Source organism: Chiloscyllium plagiosum, unplaced genomic scaffold (assembly GCF_037043375.1).
Source record: "Chiloscyllium plagiosum isolate Xiang-an unplaced genomic scaffold, Cpla_swu_hap1 HiC_scaffold_9, whole genome shotgun sequence".
Classification (NCBI taxonomy): Eukaryota; Metazoa; Chordata; class Chondrichthyes; order Orectolobiformes; family Hemiscylliidae; genus Chiloscyllium; species Chiloscyllium plagiosum.
In genome coordinates, this window is record NW_028270147.1 from 111887693 (window position 1) to 111910915 (window position 23223).

General features: G+C 45.0%; 1 pseudogene; it reads left to right on the forward strand.

Moving 5' to 3' along the window:
• Positions 1-2655: 2655 nt before the first annotated feature.
• LOC148149255 (centrosome-associated protein 350-like) overlaps positions 2656-23223 on the forward strand; it is a 1171865-nt pseudogene continuing 1151297 nt past the window's right edge.

Genomic DNA, 23223 nt, shown 5'->3' on the forward strand with positions numbered 1-23223 from the left:
AGGGAACAGTGAAACAGCTGCCCTCTAGTAGCTGGAGAATGCTTGCCCTTCTGTTGAAGAGCATGGATAAAATCCCTTTCCATTCCTCAATGAAAGGTATAAACAGAAAAAAACAACGAAGACACCCCAGAACTGTCCCCACCAGACACTGCCGGTACAGGGACAGCACCGGGTGATACACAGAGCAAAGGCACGCTCTGCTCTTTCAAAACAGAAAATAAAGCTGCCTTGACTTTATTGAGCAAAAATAAAGATGTTATTACTCGGGAGAAAATCAAATAAACAAACAAAAAAAATGCTCTCCCTTGACTCCGTCCCCACCAACCTGTTTTGGGCAGGGACCAGAAGGAACTAAAACAAAAATAAACGCGAGAGAAATCAAAAACAAATAAACAAACAAAGAACCAACTAACTGAGTAAATCACCTCTGCTCTATGCCCATCCATCACTCCTGGGGCAGGGACAACAATGCTTTAACATCCAGCACGTTTCCCTGCTCATTTCAACTCAAGATAAAATTCCCCTCACACCGATCCCCATCAAGCGCATCTGAGACAAGAACAGTGCGGGGCTAAAATACAAACCTTCGTGCTTTTTCCAAGGGGAAACTCCCCTTCCATTCACACCCAAACAGACTAGCAGCAATCCAATGCATTCCAGTGGGAATGAGTTATCAGTTGGTTCAGTCTGGGTCCCCAGTCAGTCAGGTCATGGCTGACCTGGATCACATACCCTGTTAGTGCTGGGACCCTTACTGTCCTGAACGAATGGAAAACGGACCCCGGCCTTGACAGCTTTTTCAGATTGAGAGTTCCAGATTTCCACCACTCTTTGTTGGAAGGAGTTCTCCATGAAGTCATTCCCAATTCTCATTTTATCAACCCTCTTGTTCTGGACTCTATCACTGGAGAAAACAGTTTCCATCAACACCGTTAATCATTTCCAAGGGAAAAGCCTGGTTCATGCAACCCGTTCTCGCTCATTAACAGTTTCTAATCTTAAAGTGACATGACAGGCTGGATACTGAGAGGATAGTTCCTGTTATGGAGCAGACAAGAAATAGGAAAGCAGTCGAACACAAAGCAGTCTCCCGTTTAAAACGAGGAGATATTCTCTTGTTGAATAATGACATGTCTTTGGAAATCTCTTTAGGTGGAAGTGGAGGTTGGGGCATTTAGTTTACTCAAGGTTGGGTTAGACAGATTTTTGATGAATAAAGTTGTTGGAAATAACAGTAGGGAGCGAGGGAGCAAAAGGTGCAGCTGAGACCACAACAAGACTAATAGCGATCTTCTGAATTGGCAGGGCCGCTCCCAAAAGGCCTGTTCCTGGCCCTGGATCCCAGGTTCTGGCAGATAATAAGAGCTTCACATATTAACGTCATCTAATGAATTAATGTGAGAGAATTAGAGACCAATAACAGTGAGAGTGCAGTGGCTCACCGACTACAGTAATAGAATCACCGAGTAATACAACATGGAAACAGACCCTTCAGCCCAGACTGGTCCATGCTGACCCTGGTGCCCACTCAGCTTTTTCCAATTGCCCACATTTGGTCCATATCCCTCTAAACCTTTCCCATTCATGTATCTATGCAAATTTCAAAAAATGTTGCTATTGTATCTGCCTCAACCACTTTATCTGGTCGTCCATTCCATATACGCATCATTCTCTGTGTGAAGAAGTTGTCCCTCAGGCCGTTCTTAAATCTTTCCCCTCTCACCAAAAATCTATGCCCTCCCACTTTCAATTCCTCATCCCTGGAAAAAAAAAGACTATCTGCATTCATCCTATCAATGCCCCTTGTGATTCTATACACCTCAATAAGGTTACCCTTCATTCTCCTATGTTCCAAGGAGTAAAGTCCTATCTTGGCCAACCTCTCCCTATAACTCAGACTTACTAGTCGTGACAAAATCCTTATAAATTTTCTTTGCACTCTTTCCAGTTTAACTATGTCTTTCCTCTAACAGGGCAACTAAAACTGTACACAATACTCCAAGTGCGGCCTCACCAATAACTTATACAACTGTAACACAATATCATAACTCCTATACTCAATGCCTCACCAATGAAGGCCAGCATGCTAAATTCCTTCAGTTCTGGTGAGTTGTTGTCTGAGCGTGGCTGTCATGAATCTGAGTCATCAGAGAAGTTTGGCTTTCAGTTCGGAGATGTTTTTTATTTAAGGTAGAGTGGTCAGTGTGTTGGGTTGTAGCATGTCCTTGTTGTATCGTTTGTTCTGTTAGGCATCTGTGGATGAAGTTGCGGGGATATCCATTCTTGGTGAAGACTCTATAGGGGTGTTCTTCACCTTGTCTTTGCAGGTTGGGCACGCTGCAGTGTGTTGCTAGCCCTTTTGACAGGGTCCTATACGGATGCCAAAGGAATCAAATACTACCATCCTGTGTCAGATACAGACCACTGATTAACAACCCACAAGCTTGAGAAACAGTCAGATAAAACAGTCTCAGGATGATCCAGGTCACGATTACAGATGTACACAACAGACTACACAGATGCAGACAAGAAATTGTGCATCAAAAATTGTTAAATTAAAAAAAAAGTCAGAAGTGAACTGTGACAATCAAACAGGCCATCACCATCGGACAGAACAGAACCACATACAGAAAAAGAACGGAACTTCAAGACAAAATGACCAAGCTAACCAACAGCAGACAGGACAATATGACAGGCACCTGGGTAAGACACCTCTACAACAAACAGCTTACAGGCACAGAAGAAACCGTACTAGCCAAGGGACTCAACTACAACAACAAGGATGCGACAACAACAGACTTCGTAGCTGCATAGAACTATATGCTCTGTCTGCTCAGAACTACCAGACAAACTGAAGAGACATAGCAAGCAGTCAGACAAACCATTGTACCCTTGCTAACAACGAAAAGACAAATTAACAACTTCAACACCAAAGAGTGAGAAGCCCTAAAAACATTCAAAAATGAACAAGGCCATAATCATAGTAGCAGCATATGGAGGCAGAATGCTGATTAGTATGAACAATATATTCAGAAAGCAGAGAAACTCCTTGCAGATACTGACACCTACCTACAGAGGGAGGGTGACCCCCATGCCACTGCTAACCATAGAATAAACAACACACTGTGGGCCCTACAAACAAAACTGACAGCCACATCAGACAACAACTCACCAGAACAAAAGACCCTGTGCCATCATGTGCAAAACTAATATAATTCACAAGATTCCATGCAAACACTACATGAAACACTACAGAGGCCAAACAGGCAGACAACTAGATGCCTACATCCACTGGGTGGCACGGTGGCTCAGTAGTTAGCACTGCTGCTTCATAGCACCTGGGACCTGGGTTCAATTCCAGCCTCGGACAAGTGTCTGTGTGGAGTTTGCACATTCTCCCCATGTCTGTGTGGGTTTCCTCCGGATGCTCCAGTTTCCTCCCACAATCCAAAGATGTGGAGGTTAAGTGAATTGTCCATGTTAAATTGCCCATAGTGTTCAGGGAGGTGTAGGTTAGGTGCATTAGTCAGGGATAAATTTAGAGTAATAGGGTAGGGGAATTGGTCTGGGTGGGTTACTCTTCAGAGGGCAGGTGTGGTCTTGGTGGGTCAAATGGTCTGATTTGATACTGTAGGGATTCTATGAATACCAATTAGCCATTAAATAAAAGACCAGCTGCTCCTAGCAGCTATACACACAGATGACAAGGACTACAAATTCGACTGGGACAACACAACGATCATAGGACAAACTAAACAGAGGGCAGCCAGAGAATTTCTAGAAGCATGGCACTCATCTATAGAGTCTATCAACAAACACACAGACCTAGACCCAATATACCGGCCACCACAACAAGCAACCGGAAGCAGCAGGAACAGAACTAAATCAATTCCAGAAGACACAGTACAGCAACCCTTCACAGGAGGCTCCAAAGCACTGAAGATGTCACCTATACAGGGAACAAATGTCTGCAAATCATCTTCCCATCTCGGCAAACATACCCACAACCATGACAGCTGGTGCAATTTCAACATTGAAAAGGCGTCTGGCTGGGTAAATGAATAGAAAGAGTTGAGAGGGATATGGGCCAAGTGCTAGCAAATGGCATTAGATTAATTTAGGATATCTGGTCGGCATAAGACCAAAAGTTCTGTTTCTGTGCTATCTCTAGGACTATACCAAAACTAAGACCCTTATGGTCACTGTAGCTAACGTGTTCTCTGCCTGACACTTCAGTCACTGTCAGTCATAGAGTCACAGCACGGAAACAGACCCTTCAGTCGAACTTGACCATGCCAACCAGATATCGGGCGGCACAGTGGCACAGTTGTTAGCACTGCTGCCTCACAGCGCCAGAGACCCGGGTTCAATTCCCACCTCAGGCGACTGACTGTGTGAAGTTTGCACATTCTCCCCGTGTCTGCGTGGGTTTCCTCTGGGTGCTCTGGTTTCCTCCCACAGTCCAAAAATGTGCAGGTTAGGTGAATTGGCCATGTTAAATTGCCTGTAGTGTTAGGAGCAGGGGTAAATGTAGGGGAATGGATCTGGGTGGGTTGCACTTCGGTGGGTCAGTGTGGACTTGTTGGGCTGAAGGACCAGTTTCTACACTGTAAGTAAACTAATCTAATATCCCAACCCAATAGTTCCACCTGCCAGCACATGGCCCATATCCCTTCAAACCCTTCATGTTCAGATACCCATCCAGATGCCTTTTAAATGTTACAATTGTACCAGCCTCCACCACTTCCACTGGCAGCTCATTTCATACACGTACCACCTTCTGTGTGAAAAAGTTGTCCCACAGCTCTCTCTTATATCTTTCCCCTCTCACCCTAAACCTATGCCCCGTAGTTCTGGACTCCCCGACCCCAGGGAAGAGACTTTGTCAATTTATCCTATGCACGCCCCTCATGATTTTATAAACCTATAAAAGTTCACCCCTCAGTCTCCAAAGCTCCAGGGAAAACAGCCCCAGCCTATTCAACCTGTCTCTGTAGCTCAAATCCTCCAACCCTGGCAATCAAGTTTCACAACATCCTTTCAGTAGGAAGGAGACAGAATTGCACGCAATATTCCAAAAGTGGCCTAACCACTGTCCTGTACAGATGCCACATGACCTCCCAATTCCTGCACTCAATACTCTGACCAATAAAGGAAAACATATCAAATGCCTTCTTCACTACCCTATCTATCTGCAACTCCACTTCCAAGGAGTTATGAACCTGTACTCCAAGGTCTCTTTGTTCAGCAACACACCCTAGGACCTTACCATGAAGTGTATAAGTCCTGCTAAGATTTGCTTTCCCAAAATGTAGCACCTCGTATTTATCTAAATCAAACTCCATCTGCAATGTCTCAGCTCATTGGCCCATCTGATCAAGAGCCGGTTGTAATCTGAGGTAATCTTCTTTGCTGTCCATTACACCTCCAATTTTGGTGGCATCTGCAAACTTACTAACTATATCTCTTACGCTCACATCCATATTGTTGTTAGCACTTATTATGTAAATGACGAAAAATAATGGACCTAGCACTGATCCTTGTGACATTCCACTGGTCACAGACTTCCAGTCTGAAAAACAACCTTCCGCCATCAACCCCTGTCTTCTACCTTTGAGCCAGTTCTGTATCCAAATGGCTAGTTCTCCCTGAATCCCATGAGATCTAATCTTGCTAACCAGTCGTTCTAATCTTGTTGACCACCTTACTGAAGTCCATGTAGATTACGTCCACCGCTCTGCCCTCATCAGTCCTCTTTGTTACTGCTCAATCTCATTTCCTAAGAGGAGATCCAGCGTTGCCCCCACCCCTTCCCACCCCTGTACCCCTCCCCTCCACCCCCAACAAGTAAGGCCCTCTACATATCGGTTTAGGCAGACAGCAAAGAGTTGCCTTATTCCTTCTCAGGGCATTAATGTCATTGGCAATCCTCAAATTTATGGCCCATCTTCAGCTGCTTGGACTGAGTTCTTTGCTGAACCAGATCATGGGGCCATTAAGAATGAAACACATCACTGTGGGACTGGAGACGCAGACCGGGTGATGACTGGGTTCCCTTGCCCAATGAACATTCATGAACATGACATCGAGTTTCATGGTTTTTTGGTACAGATCCTAACGCCATCTTTCCCAGATATGACATGGCTCTCTGCCTCCCTCTACAGGACAAATAGGGAAGTGCAGCAAGTAGCAGACACGTCAACACCCATCCCATTCCAGGAGAAAGCAAAATAAATGATGTACAATTCAAATGATCAAACTGGTGAGGCCTTGTTTCATCTCTTTGAAAGTCTGGAGCCGAGGCCAGAAACAGAGCCATGACATGGGTGATCCTAGTTTGTCAGACTGCAAGGTGCCGTGCCCTTCAGATTGACACTGCAATCGGGCACAAAATAAATAGCACTCAAACAGCTTTTAAAGTGCGTAACCACACTGCAAAAAGCAGCATTTGAGGCTCCGTCTCCCCATCCACCTTCCCCCTTCTCGGTTGGATCTGCAAAATCCCATTCTGAAGAGATTCCCTTGGGTGTCCGGCTCAACATTCGACTAGTGCCACTAAAACAGCTTTGTCTCGTCATTCATTTACTGTCTGCGTGACCTCACCATCTTGTCTGTGAACGTGACTGCTCTGTGCTCACACTTTGAATATCCTGAGACAATGAAGACTGAACAAACAAAAGTTCTCTCTCCATTATCGTGTAAAAGAGGAGCAATTAGCAAGTGAGAATCCACACTGAGCGCAAACACTGAAGCTTCAGCTGAAAGGCTTTTTGCACCATGTTAACCTGCTCCCTGGGCATTTCCTTCCAATGTCCGAGATGGTTATCAGGCTGGGATGGAGGCTGACAGATCACATGGAATCCTTCCTGGACACACCTGACAAAACCTGCTCTGTGCACACTATTTGCTAAGGGTGTTCCAATCAGTATTAGGGAAGTTGAAATCACCCATGACAACATTCTGGATCAGTGGTGCTGGAAGGGCACAGCAGTTCAGGCAGCATCCAAGGAGCAGTAAGATCGACGTTTTGGGCAAAAGCCCTTCATCAGGATTTCACCCATGACAACAGCCATGTTACTTCTGCACCATTCCAAAATCTGCCTCCCCATCTGCTCCTCTGTGTCACTGTTGCTATGGGGGAGTGGGTGGAGCTGTAGAAAACTCCCAATAAAGTGACTGCTCCTTTCCTGTTTCTGACTTGCACCCATGCTGACTCAGTAGACCAACTCTCCTCGACCTCCTCCCTTTCTGCAGCTGTGATACTATCCCTGATTAGCAATGCCACTCCTCCATCTCTTCTACCTCCCTCCCTATTCCTTTTGAAATGTCTAAATCCTGGAACATCTATCAACCATTCCTGCCCCTGTGATATCCAAGTCTCCATAATGGCCACAACATAGCTCCAAGTACTGATCCATGCCCTAAGTTCATCACCTTTACTCTTGACACTTCTTGTGTTAAAATAGACACACTTCACCCATCACACTGACTGCAACTTTGCCCTATCAACTATCTATCCTTCCTCACAGATTCTCTCCGTACTGTATCTGCATGCTCACCAGCTATCCCATCCTCTGATCAGTAGCTCTGGTTCCCATCCCCCTTCCAAACTAATTTAAACCCTCCCGAAGAGCTTGAGCAAACCTCCTGCCCAGGATATTAGTGTCGCTCCAGTTCAGGTGCAGCCCCTCCTCCTTGTACAGGTCCCACCTCCCCCAGAAGGCATCCCAATGATCCACACATCTGAAGCCCTCCCTCCTATACCAGCTCAATGGAAGTGGTCATGTGTTTGGAAGGTGCTGTTTCAGGATCTTTGGTGATTTACTGCCATGCATCTTATAGATTGTAACACAGCTGTTACTGAGCATTGGTGGAGGAGGGCGTGAATGGTTGTAGATGTGGTACCAATCAAGCCGGCTGCAATTTGATAAACAAGATTTAAGTAAAATTAAATAACATAAAACAAAACAAAATAAAATCAAATCGTGTTGCCTTTTTCATAAACCGTTACTGCACTCAAAATGTTAACTCCCCCGTCCCCATAGAGACTGCACCTGCTGCATTTCTCCAGCATCTTGTTCTTATTTCAGATCTGCAGTATCTTGCTTTTGTATCTTTTTAGTGCCATGGTTTTTAAGAGATGGGATAGTCCTGCACGCTGTGGATATCGCGCCTAAGACGACCACAAAGCCCTTCTATTCACAATGACCTGAGAGGGCAGTGGTTATCCAGCAGACTTTGCCAGCCTCAGGATCAGGCTCAGTGTCTGGAGTGGGGCTTGAAACCTGCAGGTTCAGGCGAAGGTGCTGCCTGATGAGCCCCTCGAATCTTTCCTGGGATGTGGGGGTCACTGGCAAGACCAGCATTTGTTCCCCATCCCTAACTGCCCTGAAACTGAGTGGCTTGCTAGACCTTTCAAATGGCAGGTTAGGGTCAGCCACATTGTTGGAGTCCTGGCAGATTCAGACATCGACAACAGGTCTCCAAGAACAAGGCCCTTCGGCCCAAACAAGTCTGAGTCGGTCAAAATCAACCACCGCATGATTCTAATTCCATGTTTCAGCACTTGACCTATAATTGCATGTGCAAATCTAAATACTTCTTCAATGTTTGGGGAGGATTTCTGCCTTCACCCCGCTTACAGTTAGTGAGTCCCAGATTGTCAGCACCATCCGAGTGAAAATGTTTTGCCTCATGTACCCCCTTAACCTTTGACACTTTACCTGAAACCCCTGGTCATTACTTGTGAAATAATGCCACAGAGGCTGGTATCCAGTCACTAAGTCATCCTTTATTTACACATGAACTGTCCTTGACTGTAATGCCCCGTAACAGAGTTAGGCACCAGGCGCTCAGGGCCCCTGACACAGAACCTTTCCTTTTTGCAGGGACTCAGTAAAAACACAATTGTGCAAATAATTTTATTCAATATTTTCACCACCAGGTAAAACAGCTACATGGCCAGGGAATCAGGAACATGTAAGGCACTTTAGGGAAATGTTTAAATGAAAATAGGTTAAAGATTAAATCAAAATATGAAGGGGGAAATCAAGCACTCCATCCACCATAGTGGGCATCTCTCCCTGAAAGCATTGACAGCATTGGTGGATACTGCGTGCTCCCTCTCCAAGGGCATCTGGGCTTGAAAATAGCTGCAGAAGAGGGGCAGACAGTTGGCTGAGATGATCCCCTCCATAGCCCACTGCCTGGGCCTGTTTATAGACAGCCTGGCCAGGCCCAGGAGCAGATCCACAAGGAGATCCTCTGACCTAACCATACCTTGTGCCCAAAGATCAGGAGTGTGGGGCTGAAGTGCAGCCATTAACAGAGCAGAAGGTTCCTCAGGTACCTGAAAAGGGAATGCCCGCAACTAATATACACATGGTCCAGGCACTCCACAGTGCCTACAGGGGACTGCTGCGTCCAACAACACCCTCCTCCCCAGATCCCCCCCAAAAAAGAGAGAGGGGTCCCACATAGTAAACCACCACTTGGTGGTCAACCATCATTTATGTCAGCGAGTACTCTCCCTGTTATACCCTTGCAAATATTTGAACTTTTCCTGTGAAACCCATTTGGGAATTTTTAATGGCATTGAATGTTCCACACACTTCCACCTCTCTTGATGCTCACCCTTGTCTGGTTAATTCTTCCCATTTCCTTCTCTTCTTTCAGGTCATTCCATTTCAGTAAGGTCTGTGATATTTCCACGGAGAATATGCACTAGAAACCGCTACAGAGAAGCTCCCAGCCCTTCAATAGGAGGAAGGCCAATGTTTGCAGCAAGCCTGGACTGTGCCCTTGTGTACCTTGCCTGAAGGATTCCATGTGATCTGTCAGTCTCCATCCCAGCCTGATAACCATCTCGGACATTGGAAGGAAATGCCCAGGGAGCAGGTTAACATGGTGCAAAAAGCCTTTCAGCTGAAGCTTCAGTGTTTGCGCTCAGTGTGCATTATCACATGCTCATTGCTCCCCTTTTACACGATAATGGAGAGAGAACTCTTGCAGTCTTTATAGTCACCGGATATTTAAAGTGGTGTGCACAGAGCAGTCACGATTCCGTGGACAAGATGGTGAGGCCCTCCAAACCGAATTATGAGACAGATCTGATTAGGTGGCACGAGTTGAATATTGAGCAGGACATCGGAGGGAATCCCTTCTGAATGGGATCTTGCAGATCCACCTGAATGCTGCTCTTTGTAGTTTGGTGACACGCTTTGATAGCCTTTTGTTAGATCTTTGAGTCTAATTTATTTTGTGCCTGATTCCAGTGTCAATCTGAAGGGCACTGCACCTTGCAGTCTGACAAACCAGGGTCTCCATGTCATGGCTCTGTTTGAGGCCTAGGCTCCAGTCTTTCAAAGAGATGAAGACAAAGCCCTCACCAAATTGATCATTTGAATTGCACGTCATTTCTGTTGATTTCTCCTCCGATGGGGCGGGCTGTTGATGTGTCCGCTACTTGCTGCCCTTCCCTATTTGTCCTGTAGAAGGCAGTGGTGAGCCATGTAATATCTGGGATCCATATGAAAAACCCATGAAACTCAATGTCACGTTCACAAATGTTCTTTGGGCTAGGGTTCTCAGTCATCAGCCAGTTTGTGACTCCAGTCCTATAAAGACGTGATTCATTCTTAACAGCCCCATGATCTGGCTCAGCAAAGAACTCAGTCTGAGCAGCTGGAGATGGGCAATAAATTGAAGATTGCTAATGGCATTCACTCCCTGAGAAGGGATAATGCAGCTCTTTGCTGTCTGCCTCAATCAATATGGAGAGGGCCCGACTTTGGGGAGGGGGGGAGGTGGTGAGGTGGTGAGCAACACTGGAGCTCCTCTTAGGAATCGAGGTTGGGCAAGTTACTGACGTTTCAATCAAAGAGGACTTTGGGTCCGGTGACCATAACTCTCTTAGTTTTAATATAATTACAGAGTCATAGGGATACACAGCATGGAAACAGACCCTTCTGTCCAACTCATCCAAGCAGACCAGATATCCTAAATGTATCTAGTCCCATTTGCCAGCACTTGACCCATACCCCTCTGAACCCTTCCAATTCATTTACACATCCAAATGCCTTTTCAATGTTGAAATTGCACCAGCTGTCATGGTTGTGGGTATGTTTGCTGAGCTGCGAAGCTGATTTGCAGACATTTTGTCCCCTGTATAGGTGACATCTTCAGTGCTTTGGAGCCTCCTGTGAAGTGCTGTGGCATCATGTCTTCGGGAATTGATTTGGTTCCATTCCTGCGGCTTCCAGTTGCCGATCCTGGTTGTTCAGTGGCCGGTATATTGGGTCCAGGTCAATGTGTTTGTTGATAAAGCCCATGGATGAGTGCCATGCCTCGAGACATTCTCTGGCTGTCCTCTGTTTAGTTTGTCCTATGATCGTTGTGTTGTCCCAGTCGAATTTGTGGTCCTTGTCATCTGTGTGTATAGCTACTAGGGGCAGCTGATCTAGTGTTTAGTGGCTAGTTGCTATTCATAGAATCACTACAGTATCAAATCAGGCCAGTTGGCCCATCAAGTCCACACCGACCCTCTGAAGAGTAACCCACCCAGACCCAACAGGTAAAACACCCAGACCCATTCCCCTACCCTATTCCTCTAAATTTATCCCTGACTAACTCACCTAGCCTACACCTCCCTGAACACTATGGCCAATTCACCTAATCTGTACATCTTTGGATTGTGGGAGGAAACCAGAGCATCCAGAGGAAACTCACACAGATACAGGGAGAATGTGCAAGCCTCACACAGACAGTTGCCCGAGGCTGGAATTGAACACAGGTCCCAGGTGCTGTGAAGCAGCAGTGCTAACTACTGAGCCACCGTGCCACCCAGTGGATGTAGGTATCTAGTTGTCTGCCTGTTTGTCCTATGCAGTGTTTCATGCAGTGTTTGCATAGAATCTTGTAAATTACATTTGTCTTTCACAAGATGGGTACAGGGTCTTTTGTTCTGATGAGTTGTTGTCTGATCATGGCTGTTGGTTTATGGGCTGTCATTAATACGAGTGGTCAGAGAAGTCTGGCTGTCCATTCTAAGACATTTTTTGAGTAAGACAGAGTGGTTAGTGTGTTGGTCGTGGCATGTCCTCGTCACGTTGTTTGTCCGTTAGGCATCTGTGGATGAAGTTGCAGGGACATTCGTTCTCGGTGAAGACTCTATCGAGGTGTTCTTCTCCTTCTCTTCACAGGTTGGGAGTGCTGCAGTATGGTGTCGCCCTTTCGAACAGGGTCCTAATGCAGCTTCTCCTGTGTGTGTTTGGGTGGTTGCTGTATTTCAGGATCTGGTCCGTGTGTGTGGCCTTTCTGTACACTTTTTGTGATGCATTCACTGTTCTGTGTCTTTTTACCATCACATCCAGGAATTTCCTCCTCTTTTGTAAACCTGATGCTGTGAGCATGGTGTTAATAATACGGTGTGTGTTCTCCATTTCAGTTCTCTTAATAATTACAAAAGCGTCATCTCCGTATCTGATCCAGAGTTTGGGTTGGATTTGTAGGAGGGCTGTTTGTTCCAGTATTTGCATCACTGCTTCTGCTATGAGGCCAGAGATGGGCGAGCCCACAGATGTCCCATTAATCTCTTCATATATTTGGCTGTTGAATGTGATGGGTGTTGTCAAGCACAGATCTAGTAGTTTGAGTATGCAGTCCTTGTTGACAGGTTCCTGTCATGTCATCTGTTCTGTTTGTCCAGGAGGCTGAGTATTGTCTCTCTGCCTCAAGTTTTGTCAATGATTGTTACATCGAGTGCTGGACATTCTGCAAGATTTCACCATCGATTTCCCTGCAGTCTATATCTTCCATATCCTTTTCCACAGTAAATACTGATGCAAAATACTCATTTGGTATCTCCCCCATTTTCTGCAGCTCCATACAAAGGCCGCCTTGATGATCTTTGAGGGACCCTATTTTCTCCCTAGTTATCCTTTTGACCTTAATTTATTTGTAAAAACTCTTTGGATTCTCCTTAATTCTACTTGCCAAAGCTATCTCATGTCCCCTTTTTGCACTCCTGATCTCCCTATTAAGTATACTCCTACTGCCTTTATAATCTTCTAAGGAATCACTCGATATATCCTGTCTATACCTGACATATGCTTCCTTCTTTTTCTTAACCAAACCGTCAATTTCTTTAGTCATCCAGAATTCCCAAACCTACCAGTCTTTCCTTTCACCCTAACAGGAATATACTTTCCCTGGATTCTTGTTATCTCATTTCTGAAGGCTTCCCATTTTCCAGCCATCCCTTTACCTGCGAACATCTGCCCCCAATCAGCTTTCAAAAGCTTTTGCCTAATACCGTCAAAATTGGCCTTACTCCCATTTAGAACCTCAACTTTTAGATCTGATCTATTCTTTTCCATCATTATTTTAAATCTAATAGAATGATGGTCGCGAGCCCCAAAGTGCTCCCCCAGTGACACCTCAGACACCTGCCCTGCCTTATTTCCCAAGAGTAGGTCAAGTTTTGCAAGGAGAAAGTGAGGTCTGCAGATGCTGGAGATCAAAGTTGAAACTTTATTGCTGGAACAGCACAGCAGGTCAGGCAGCATCCAGGGAACAGGAGATTCGACGTTTCGGGCACAGGCCCTTCTTCAGGAATGAGCAGAGAGTGTTCAGCAGGAGAAGATAAAAGGTAGGGAGGAGGGACTTGGAGGAGGGGCGTTGGAAATGTGATAGGTGGAAAGAGGTCAAGGTGAGGGTGATAGGTCGGAGTAGGATGGAGGCGGAGAGGTCAAGAAGAAGACTGCAGGTCAGGAAGGCGGTGCCGGGCTGGAGGGATTCGGCTGAGACAAGGTGGGGGGAGGGGGGATGAAGAAACTGGTGAAGTCCAAGTTCATCCCCTGCGGTTGGAGGGTTCCCAGTCGGAAGATAAGACGCTCCTCCTCCGACCGTCGGGTTGTTGTGGTTTGGCGGTGGATGAGTCCAATGACCTGCATATCCTCGGTGGAGTGGGAGGGGGAGTTGAAATGCTGTGCTACAGGGTGGTTGGGTTGGTTCGTCCGGGTGGCCCAGAGGTGCTCTCTGAATCGCTCCGCAAGTAGGCGGCCTGTCTCCCCAATATAGAGGAGGCCACACCGGCTGCAGCGGATGCAGTAGATGATGTGGGTGGAGGTGCAGGTGAATCTGTGGCGGATATGGAAGTTTCCTTTGGGGCCTTGGAGAGAAGTGAGGGGGGAGGTGTGGGCGCAAGTGTTGCACCTCCTGCGGTTGCAAGGGAAGGTGCCGGGAGTGGAGGTTGGGTCGGTGGGGGGTGTGGATCTGACAAGGGAGTCGCGGAGGGAGTGGTCTCTACGGAAAGCTGATAGGGGAGGGGAGGGAAATATATCCTTGGTGCTGGGGTCTGTTTGGAGGTGGCAACTTCTCTAGTAGGTACATCCACATGCTGCATCAGAAAATTGTCTTGTATGCACTTAACAAATTCCTCTCCATCTAAACCCTTAACACTATGGCAGTCCCAGTCTATGTTTGGAAAGTTAAAATCCCCTACCATATCCACCCTATTATTCTTACAAATGGCTGAGATCTCCTTACAAGTTTGTTTCTCAATTTTGCTCTGACTATTTGGGGGTCTATAATATAATCCCAATAAGGTAATCATCCCTTTCTTATTTCTGAGTTGCACCCAAATAACTTCCCTGGATGTATTTCCGTGAATATCCTCCCTCAGCACAGCTGTAATGCTATCCCTTATCAAAAATGCCACCATCCCCCTCCTCTCTTGCCTCCCTTTCTATCCTTCCTGTAGCATTTGTATCTGGAATATTAAACTGCCAGTCCTGCCCATCCCTGAGACATGTTTCTGTAACTGCTATGATATCCCAGTCCCATTTTCCTAACCATGCCCTGAGTTCATCTGCCTTCTCCATTAGGCCTCTTGCATTGAAATAAATGCAGTTTAATTTATTAGTCCTTCCTTGTCCCTGCCTGCCCTGACTGTTTGTCTCGCTTCTGTTCTCAACTGTACCAGTCTCAGATTGATCTCTTTCCTCACTGGGTCCCCCACCGTCCCCTCCCCACCCACCCCCATCCCCACCCCCACCTTACTGGTTTAAATCCTCCCGAACAGTTGTAGCAAATTTCTCTGCCAGTATATTAGTCACCTTCTAATTTAGGTGCAATCCGTCTTTCTTGTACAGGTCACTTCTACACCAAAAGAGATTCCAATGATCCAAAAATGTGAATCCTTCTCCCATACACCACCTCCTCAGCCATGCATTCATCTGCTCTATCCTCCTATTCCTGTCCTCATTAGCTCATAGCACCGGGAGTAATCCAGATATTACTATTCTCGAGGACCTCCTTTTTAAACTTCTGCCCAACTCTCTGTAATCTCCCTTCAGAATCTCAACCTTTTCCCTTCCTATATCACTGGTTCCAATGTGGACCACTTGCTGACCCCTCTCCCCCGTGAGAACCTTCTGCACCCTCTCTGCAACATCGTTGATCCTGGCACCAGGGAAGCAACACAGTATTCTGCGTTTTTGCTGCTGGCCATAGAAATGTCTGTCTGTACCTCAGACAAGAGACTCCCCTGACACAATTGATCTCTTGGAACTCGACATACCCCTCGTTGCATTCGAGCCAGTCTCAATACCAGAAACTTGGCTGTTCGTGCTACGTTCCCCTGAGAATTCATCACCCTCTACATTTTCCAAAACAGTATATCTGTTTGAAATGGGCATATCCACAAAGAACTCCTGCATTAGCTGCCTACCTCTCTTACCTTTCCTGGAGTTAACCCATCTATGTGACTGTATCTGAGACTTCCCCCTCCTTCCAATAACTGCCATCCATCACATACTGCTGCTGTTGTAAATTCCTCATTGCTTCTAACTGTCTCTCCAACTAATCCATTCAATCTGATAAGATTCGCAGCCAACAGCATTTATGGCAGATATAATCCGCAGTAATCCTTAAATCTCTTTAAACTCCCACACCTGACAACAAATACATATCACTTTATTAAAGGCCATTTTTGCTCCTTCACAATTTGCAGATCCAGAAATTAATACTGTCGTATTCCTCTCCAAACACCTGCCCCAGGTTAAATGAATAGTTATGGCTTATATTTTAAGTATAATCAACAGACATATCTGCAAAAACATAGAATCAAGAAAGAACCCACTCTACTCAATACTGCAGATTCTCTGTAGGCCACACTTAAAACAATGACTAACTTACCTGATTCTGTGCTGTGACCTTCACCCAACAGTTCCTCCAAATCGGATGTGAATTTCACTGTTTAATTTTCCCAGATGCAATCCGATGTCCAACGATACATGAATTCAAACATCAAAGGCAGTAACTGTGCAGGTTCTCTCTCTCTCTCCTGCAATGACCTCACCATGTGCTTCCTTTGTCTGCTCTTCTCCCTCTTAAAACTGCTGTTGTTTTGACTTATTTTCCCAAAGTTCCGAAGCAATGCAACAGCATACAAAACAATAATTGCTGCTCCTGCAATTTGAGGAAATCACCTCCAGCACCTAAAATACCTCAAAAAAAGAGCAGCTGTTACAGCCAGAATCTTTTCCAGTCCTCCATCTTGGTTTAAAGGTTTAAAGACAATCCCAAGACATTCTATAGCTATATAAAGTGTAAAAGTGTGGCGAGGGTCTCCTTATCAGATCAGCATGGCCATCTTTGTGTGGAGCTACAGGAGGTGGAGGAGATTTTTAGTGAATAATTCTCCTTAGTGTTTACTGCGTAGAGATTCATGGATGCTCAGGAAATCAGAGAAACAAGTGACGATGTGTTGAATTGCATACATATTACCATTCAGGAGGTGTTTGGAGCCTTAAAGCACATTGAAGTGGATAAATCCCCTGGGCCTGATCAAGTCCATCCTTGGATATTATAGGACTCTACAGAAGAATTTACAGAGGCTCTTCTGGAGATTTTCGCTTAACTCTAGCTGCTGGTGAAGTTCTGGAAGACTGGAGGGTGGCTAATGTTGTTCCATTGTTTAAGAAAGGTAGCAAAGACAAGCCAGTAAACCACAGATTAGTGAGCCTGACATCAGTGGTAGGCAAGTTGTTGGAGAGCATACTGAGGAACAGGATCAACCAACATTTGAATAATCAAGGTCTGATTAGGGGTAGTCAGCATGGATTTGTGCACGGCAAGACATGTCTGAAAAATCTTTTAGAGTTTTTCAAAGAGATAACCAAGAGGATAGATGAATGTAAGGCAGTGGATGTTGTCTATATAGACTTTAGTAAGGCCTTTGACAAGGTCCCACATGGCAGACTAGTTAAGAAGGTTAGGTCACATGGGATCCAGGGACAGCTAGCCAATTGAATTCAAAATTGGTAGGAAGCAGAGGGTGATGGTTGAAAGTTGTTTCTTGGACTGGAGGCCTGTGACTACTGATGTGCCAGAGGGGTCAGTGCTGGGACCTTTGTTATTTGTTATTTACATAAATGACCTGGATTTGAACGTATAAGGCATGATTAGAAAGTTTGTGGATGATACAAAATTAGGAGGTATCGTTGATAGTGTGGAAGGTTGTCAAAAATTACACAGGGATCTTGATCAGATGGGGAAATGGGCTGAGGATTGGCAAATGGCAATTCAATCCAGAGAAGTGTGAGGTGTTGCACTTTGAAAAGTCAAACCAAGGTAGGACTTATACAGTAAATGGCAAGGTCCTGAGGAGTGTTGTGGAACAGAGGGACCGAGGAATACAAGTACATGGTTCATTGAAAGCAGTGTTACAGGTAGACAGACTGATGAAGAAGGAATTTAGCATGCTGGCCTTCATTGGTCGAGGCATTGAGTATAGGAGTTGTGACGTTGTGTTACAGTTGTATAAATTACTGGTGAGGCCGCACTTGGAGTATTGTGTACAGTTTTAGTCGCCCTGTTAGAGGAAAGACATAGTTAAACTGGAAAGAGTGCAAAGAAAATTTACAAGGATGTTGTCAGGACTAGTAGGTCTGAGTTATAGGGAGAGGTTGGCGAAGATAGGACTTTACTCCTTGGAACATAGGAGAATGAAGGGTAACCTTATTGAGGTGTATAGAATCACAAGGGGCATTGATAGGATGAATGCAGATAGTCTTTCTTTTTCCAAGGATGAGGAATTGAAAGTGAGAGGGCATAGGTTTTTGGTGAGAGGGGAAAGATTTAAGAAGGACCTGAGAAGCAACTTCTTCACACAGAGAATGGTGTGTATATGGAATGCACGACCAGATAAAGTGGTTGAGGCAGGTACAATAGCAACAGATTTTTAAAAAAAATTGCATAGATACATGGATGGGAAGAGTAGAGGGATATGGACCAAATGTGAACAATTGGAAAAAGCTGAGTGGGCACCAGGGTCAGCATGGACTAGTCTGGGCTAAAGGGTCTGTTCCAATGTTGTATTACTCTGTGACTTGATGACTGTAAGCCACTGAACTCTCGCTGTTATTGGTCTCTAATCCTCTCACATTAATTCATTAGAATATGTAATATGTGAAGCTTTTATTATCTGCCAGAACATGGGACCCAGAGCCAGGAGCAGGCCTTTAGGGAGTGGCCCTGCCAATAAAGAAGATCACAGCTGGTCTTGTTGTGGTCTCAGCTGCACCTTTTGCTCCCTCACCCCCTACTGTTCTTTCCAACAACTTTATTCATCAAAAGTCTGCTAACTCAACCTTGAGTAAACTAAATGACCCAACCTCCACTTCCACCTAAAGAGATTTCCAAAGACATGTCATTATTCAACAAGAGAATATCTCCTCGTTTTAAACGGGAGACTGCTTTGTGTTCGACTGCTATCGTATTTCTCGTCTGCTCCATAACAGGAACTATCCTCTCAGTATCCAGCCTGTCATGTCACTTTAAGATTAGAAATTGTTAATGATCGAGAACGGGTTGCATGAATGAGGCTTTTCCCTTGGAAATGATTAACGGTGTTGATGGAAACTGTTTTCTCCAGTGATAGAGTCCAGAACGAGAGGGTTGATAAAATTAGAATTGGGAATGACTTCAGGAAGAACTACTTCTGACAAAGAGTGGTGGAAATCTGGAACTCTCAATCTGAAAAAGCTGTCAAGGCCGGGGTCCGTTTTCCATTCGTTCAGGACAGTTAGGGTCCCAGCACTAACAGGGAATGTGATCATGGTCAGCCATAGCCTGACTGACTGGGGACCCAGACTGAAACAACTGATAACCCATTCCCACTGGAATGCATCGGATTGCTGCTAGTCTGTTTGGGTGTGAAAGGAGGGGGGTTTCCCCTTGGAAAAGCCAAGAGGGCTTGTATTTTAGCCCCGCACTGCTCCTGTCTCAGATGCGCTTGATAGGGATCAGTGTGAGGGGAATTTTATCTTGAGTTGAAATGAGCAGGGAAACGTGCTGGATGTTAAAGCATTGTTGTCCCTGCCCCAGGAGTGATGGATGGGCATAGAGCAGAGGTGATTTATTCAGTTAGTTGGTTCTTTCTTTGTTTATTTGTTTTTGATTTCTCTTGAGTTTTTTTTGTTTTAGTTCCTTCTGGTCCCTGCCCAAAACAGGTTGGTGGGGACGGAGTCAAGGGAGAGCCATTTTTTTTGTTTGTTTATTTGATTTTCTCCCGAGTAATAACATCTTTATTTTTGCTCAATAAAGTCAAGGCAGCTTTATTTTCTGTTTTGAAAGAGCAGAGCGTGCCTTTGCTCTGTGTATCACCCGGTGCTGTCCCTGTACCGGCAGTGTCTGGTGGGGACGGTTTTTGGGGTGTCTTGGTTGTTTTTTTTTCTGTTTATTCCTTTCCTTTTATCCATGCTCTTCAACAGAAGGGCAAGCATTCTCCAGCCACTAGAGGGCAGCTGTTTCACTGTCCCTCAATAGTCCAAATAAACGGAGGGGTGGGGAGGTCTGCTTGGATCTAACTTGTTCAGTATATAGAGACACCCACAGAGAGAGAAAGTACAGCTTTTGAAACAGGATACTTATTACAGCACAACAAAACTGTCCCCTGTGATATGATTGTCTTCACAGTGTGCTGTTTTCTTTATCCTGTGAATCATGTAGATGATGTCAGAACTGAGTGGCACAAAGTGTATTTCCTCCTCTAACCCCTTTCCAACACACCCTTTCCATCTTGCTTTACTCCTTATTGACTCTTCTACAATTGCCCCTGCCCCCTCACTCCGTCCCGGTCCCAGAGGAATTGATGGCCAGAGTTCATGACCCCGCAGTGTGAGAAGTTTTGGTGTGAAGTGAGGCCAGTGTGTTGGAGCTTGGGCTCCTGCCTCAGGCCCAGGTGTAGGGGCCTGTAGGACAATCTGCACATTGTCCTTTTTCTCTTTCGGATCACAGACTTTTTGATATTGTTTAAGAAGCTGATGATGTAAATGCATCAGTGTTGCTTATGGCTGGGATTATTTAACATCATGGTTCTCATTTTTAATGCATACTCACTCATGATAATATAGTTTTCAATATTTCTCTCCCCTTAAGTGTTATTCAGAGGTTTGAAAATGAGGGCAGTGCATCTTCAACACCAAGTGAAGGTTGGGTGGGTGTTTGAATTCTCAACTCACTGTTGTGGTTCTGTTCACCGAGCTGGGAATTTGTGTTGCAGACATTTCGTCCCCTGTCTCAGTGACATCCTCAGTGCTTGGGAGCCTCCTATGAAGCGCTTCTGTGATCTTTCCTCCAGCATTTGTAGTGGTTTGAATCTGCTGCTTCTGGTTGTCAGTTCCAGCTGTCCGCTGCAGTGGTCGGTATATTGGGTCCAGGTCGATGTGCTTATTGATTGAATCTGTGGATGAGTGCCATGCCTCTAGGAATTCCCTGGCTGTTCTCTGTTTGGCTTGTCCTATAATAGTAGTGTTGTCCCAGTCGAACTCACGTTGCTTGTCATCTGCGCGTGTGGCTACTAAGGATAGCTGGTCGTGTCGTTTCGTGGCTAGTTGGTGTTCATGGATGCGGATCGTTAGCTGTCTTCCTGTTTGTCCTATGTAGTGTTTTGTGCAGTCCTTGCATGGCATTTTGTACACACAAAAGAAGTTGCATCAAGACACTATTCAAAAGGGCCACAACACACTGCAGTACACCAGAACTGCAAAAAGAGGAAGAAGAACACCTATACAATGTATTCGCCAAAAACAGATACCTGTGCAATTTCATCAACAGATGCCTAAGGGAAAGACAACGGAACGAGGACATGCCGCAACCCAAAGGACTAGCCACACTACCATACATCAAGAGCATTTCTGAACTGACAGCCAGACTACTGCAACCACTAGGACTCATAACAGCACACAAACCAACAGCCACTCTCAGACAACAACTCACCAGAACGAAGGACCCAATACCCAGCATGAGCAAACCAATGTTGTGTACAAAATCCCAGTTAGGAGGAATTTCTTCTCAGGGTAGTGAATCTGTGGAATTCTTTACCACAAGATTGTCAGGGCTGGGAAGCTAAACATATTCAAAGCAGAAATGAACTTTTGTTCAGTAAGGTAATAGAAGGTTATGTGAACAGGCAGGAAAGTGGAGTTGCGGATTATCAGATAAACCAGAAGTTTATTGAAAAGTGGAGTGGACTTGGGCTGAATGGTCTGTTTATTCTATGTCTTATGGTCTTTTGGTCATTCATGACACAATTATCGCAAGCATAGCAGCATTTATTACTCTTCATTGATCGTGTTTCATAATGTGATGAGTTTTTAATTGCAGTAAGGGTGATCTTTGCAGATGTTTGACCCAGTGACAGTGAAGGAATGTCTTTATAATTCCAAGTTTCGGTGGTACATGGTTTGGAGGGGAGCTCCAATGTACTTGTTATCTTTGCTTTCTTCGGTGGAGGAGAAAGTGAGGTCTGCAGATGCTGGAGATCAAAGTTGAAACTTTATTGCTGGAACAGCACAGCAGGTCAGGCAGCATCCAGGGAACAGGAGATTCGACGTTTCGGGCACAGGCCCTTCTTCAAGATTCCTGAAGAAGGGCCTGTGCCCGAAACGTTGAATCTCCTGTTCCCTGGATGCTGCCTGACCTGCTGTGCTGTTCCAGTAATAAAGTTTCAACTTTCTTCGGTGGAGGTCAGGAGTTTGGATAGTGTTGATAGGTTGCTGAACTGCTGGCATTGTGCAACAGTGACTGAGGAATATTAAAGGCTGTATATTGGGTGCCATTCACCCTGGCTGTATTGTCCTTGATTTCAACTTCTTGAAATGTTTTTTGTAATAATTCCTGTTTTTCTGCAGGCAATACATCTCAAAAAAAATTACATTTGTTTCAACAAAATGTAGTAGACAATATATTTTGGTCCAAGGAAGGACTGGACTTCTTGGCAATAATCTGAATTTGTATCTGGAATTTTAATGGATCTGTCAACATGGAAAATAGTGAATTCATTTTTTAAGAATATTGTGTGTTTTACTTTTGTTGTGGAAGTTTTCAGCAACTGTGTTGCACATTATCAAAATGTGAGCAGAGTTTTCAGAGCAGATTGTAGGATGTGGGTTGGACTGAAGCTTTCTCAGTGAGAGGAAAGTATTAATAGAAAAACTATTTTTATCAGTTTTCAACCAAACAGGGGAAAACCTCAAAGAAGGGCTATGTAATTGGAAGAGCATTGAGTTGTCAGTGTGGCAGAGGGATTTACTGTACTCAGTGCCTTCTTCCCCAAGCTGCATTCATCCAGACATCCTGATGTGTAAACAAAACAGAAATTTCTTAAACTCTAGCAGGTCTGGCAGCATCTATGAAGAGAAAGCAGAGTTAATCCCTTCTCAAGCATCCTGACTTGGACTTTTTGCATCAGACTTTGCCGAGTCAGGAGGTAAATTACTTCGCACAGAGTTTCCAGCCTCTGATGTTATCCTGTAAACCTTGCTTATTTGGCTAATCCAGTTCCATTTCTGGTAAATGGTGACATCCTCCAGGATACTGTTAGTGGGATTCAATGATGGTAATGTCGTGAATGATGAGGAAAGATGACTGGATCCTATGTTTTGGTCATTGTCTGGCACTGTTTGTCACCAATGTTATTTCCAACCTATCAGCCCAAGACCTCTTAACTGCTGTTCAGGTTTTACTGATAGTGACTCGGAATACAGCTGAGGAATTATGAATGGGATTCAACAGTGTGCAGTCATGAATCATCCCAATTTCTGACCTTATGGAGAAAAGGACTCTGAAGATGATTGGATCTTGGACAATGCCCTTGGACAATGAGGTGTTTGAACCTGCAATAGGCACAACTATTTCCTGGTTCCATTGGCTTCAATT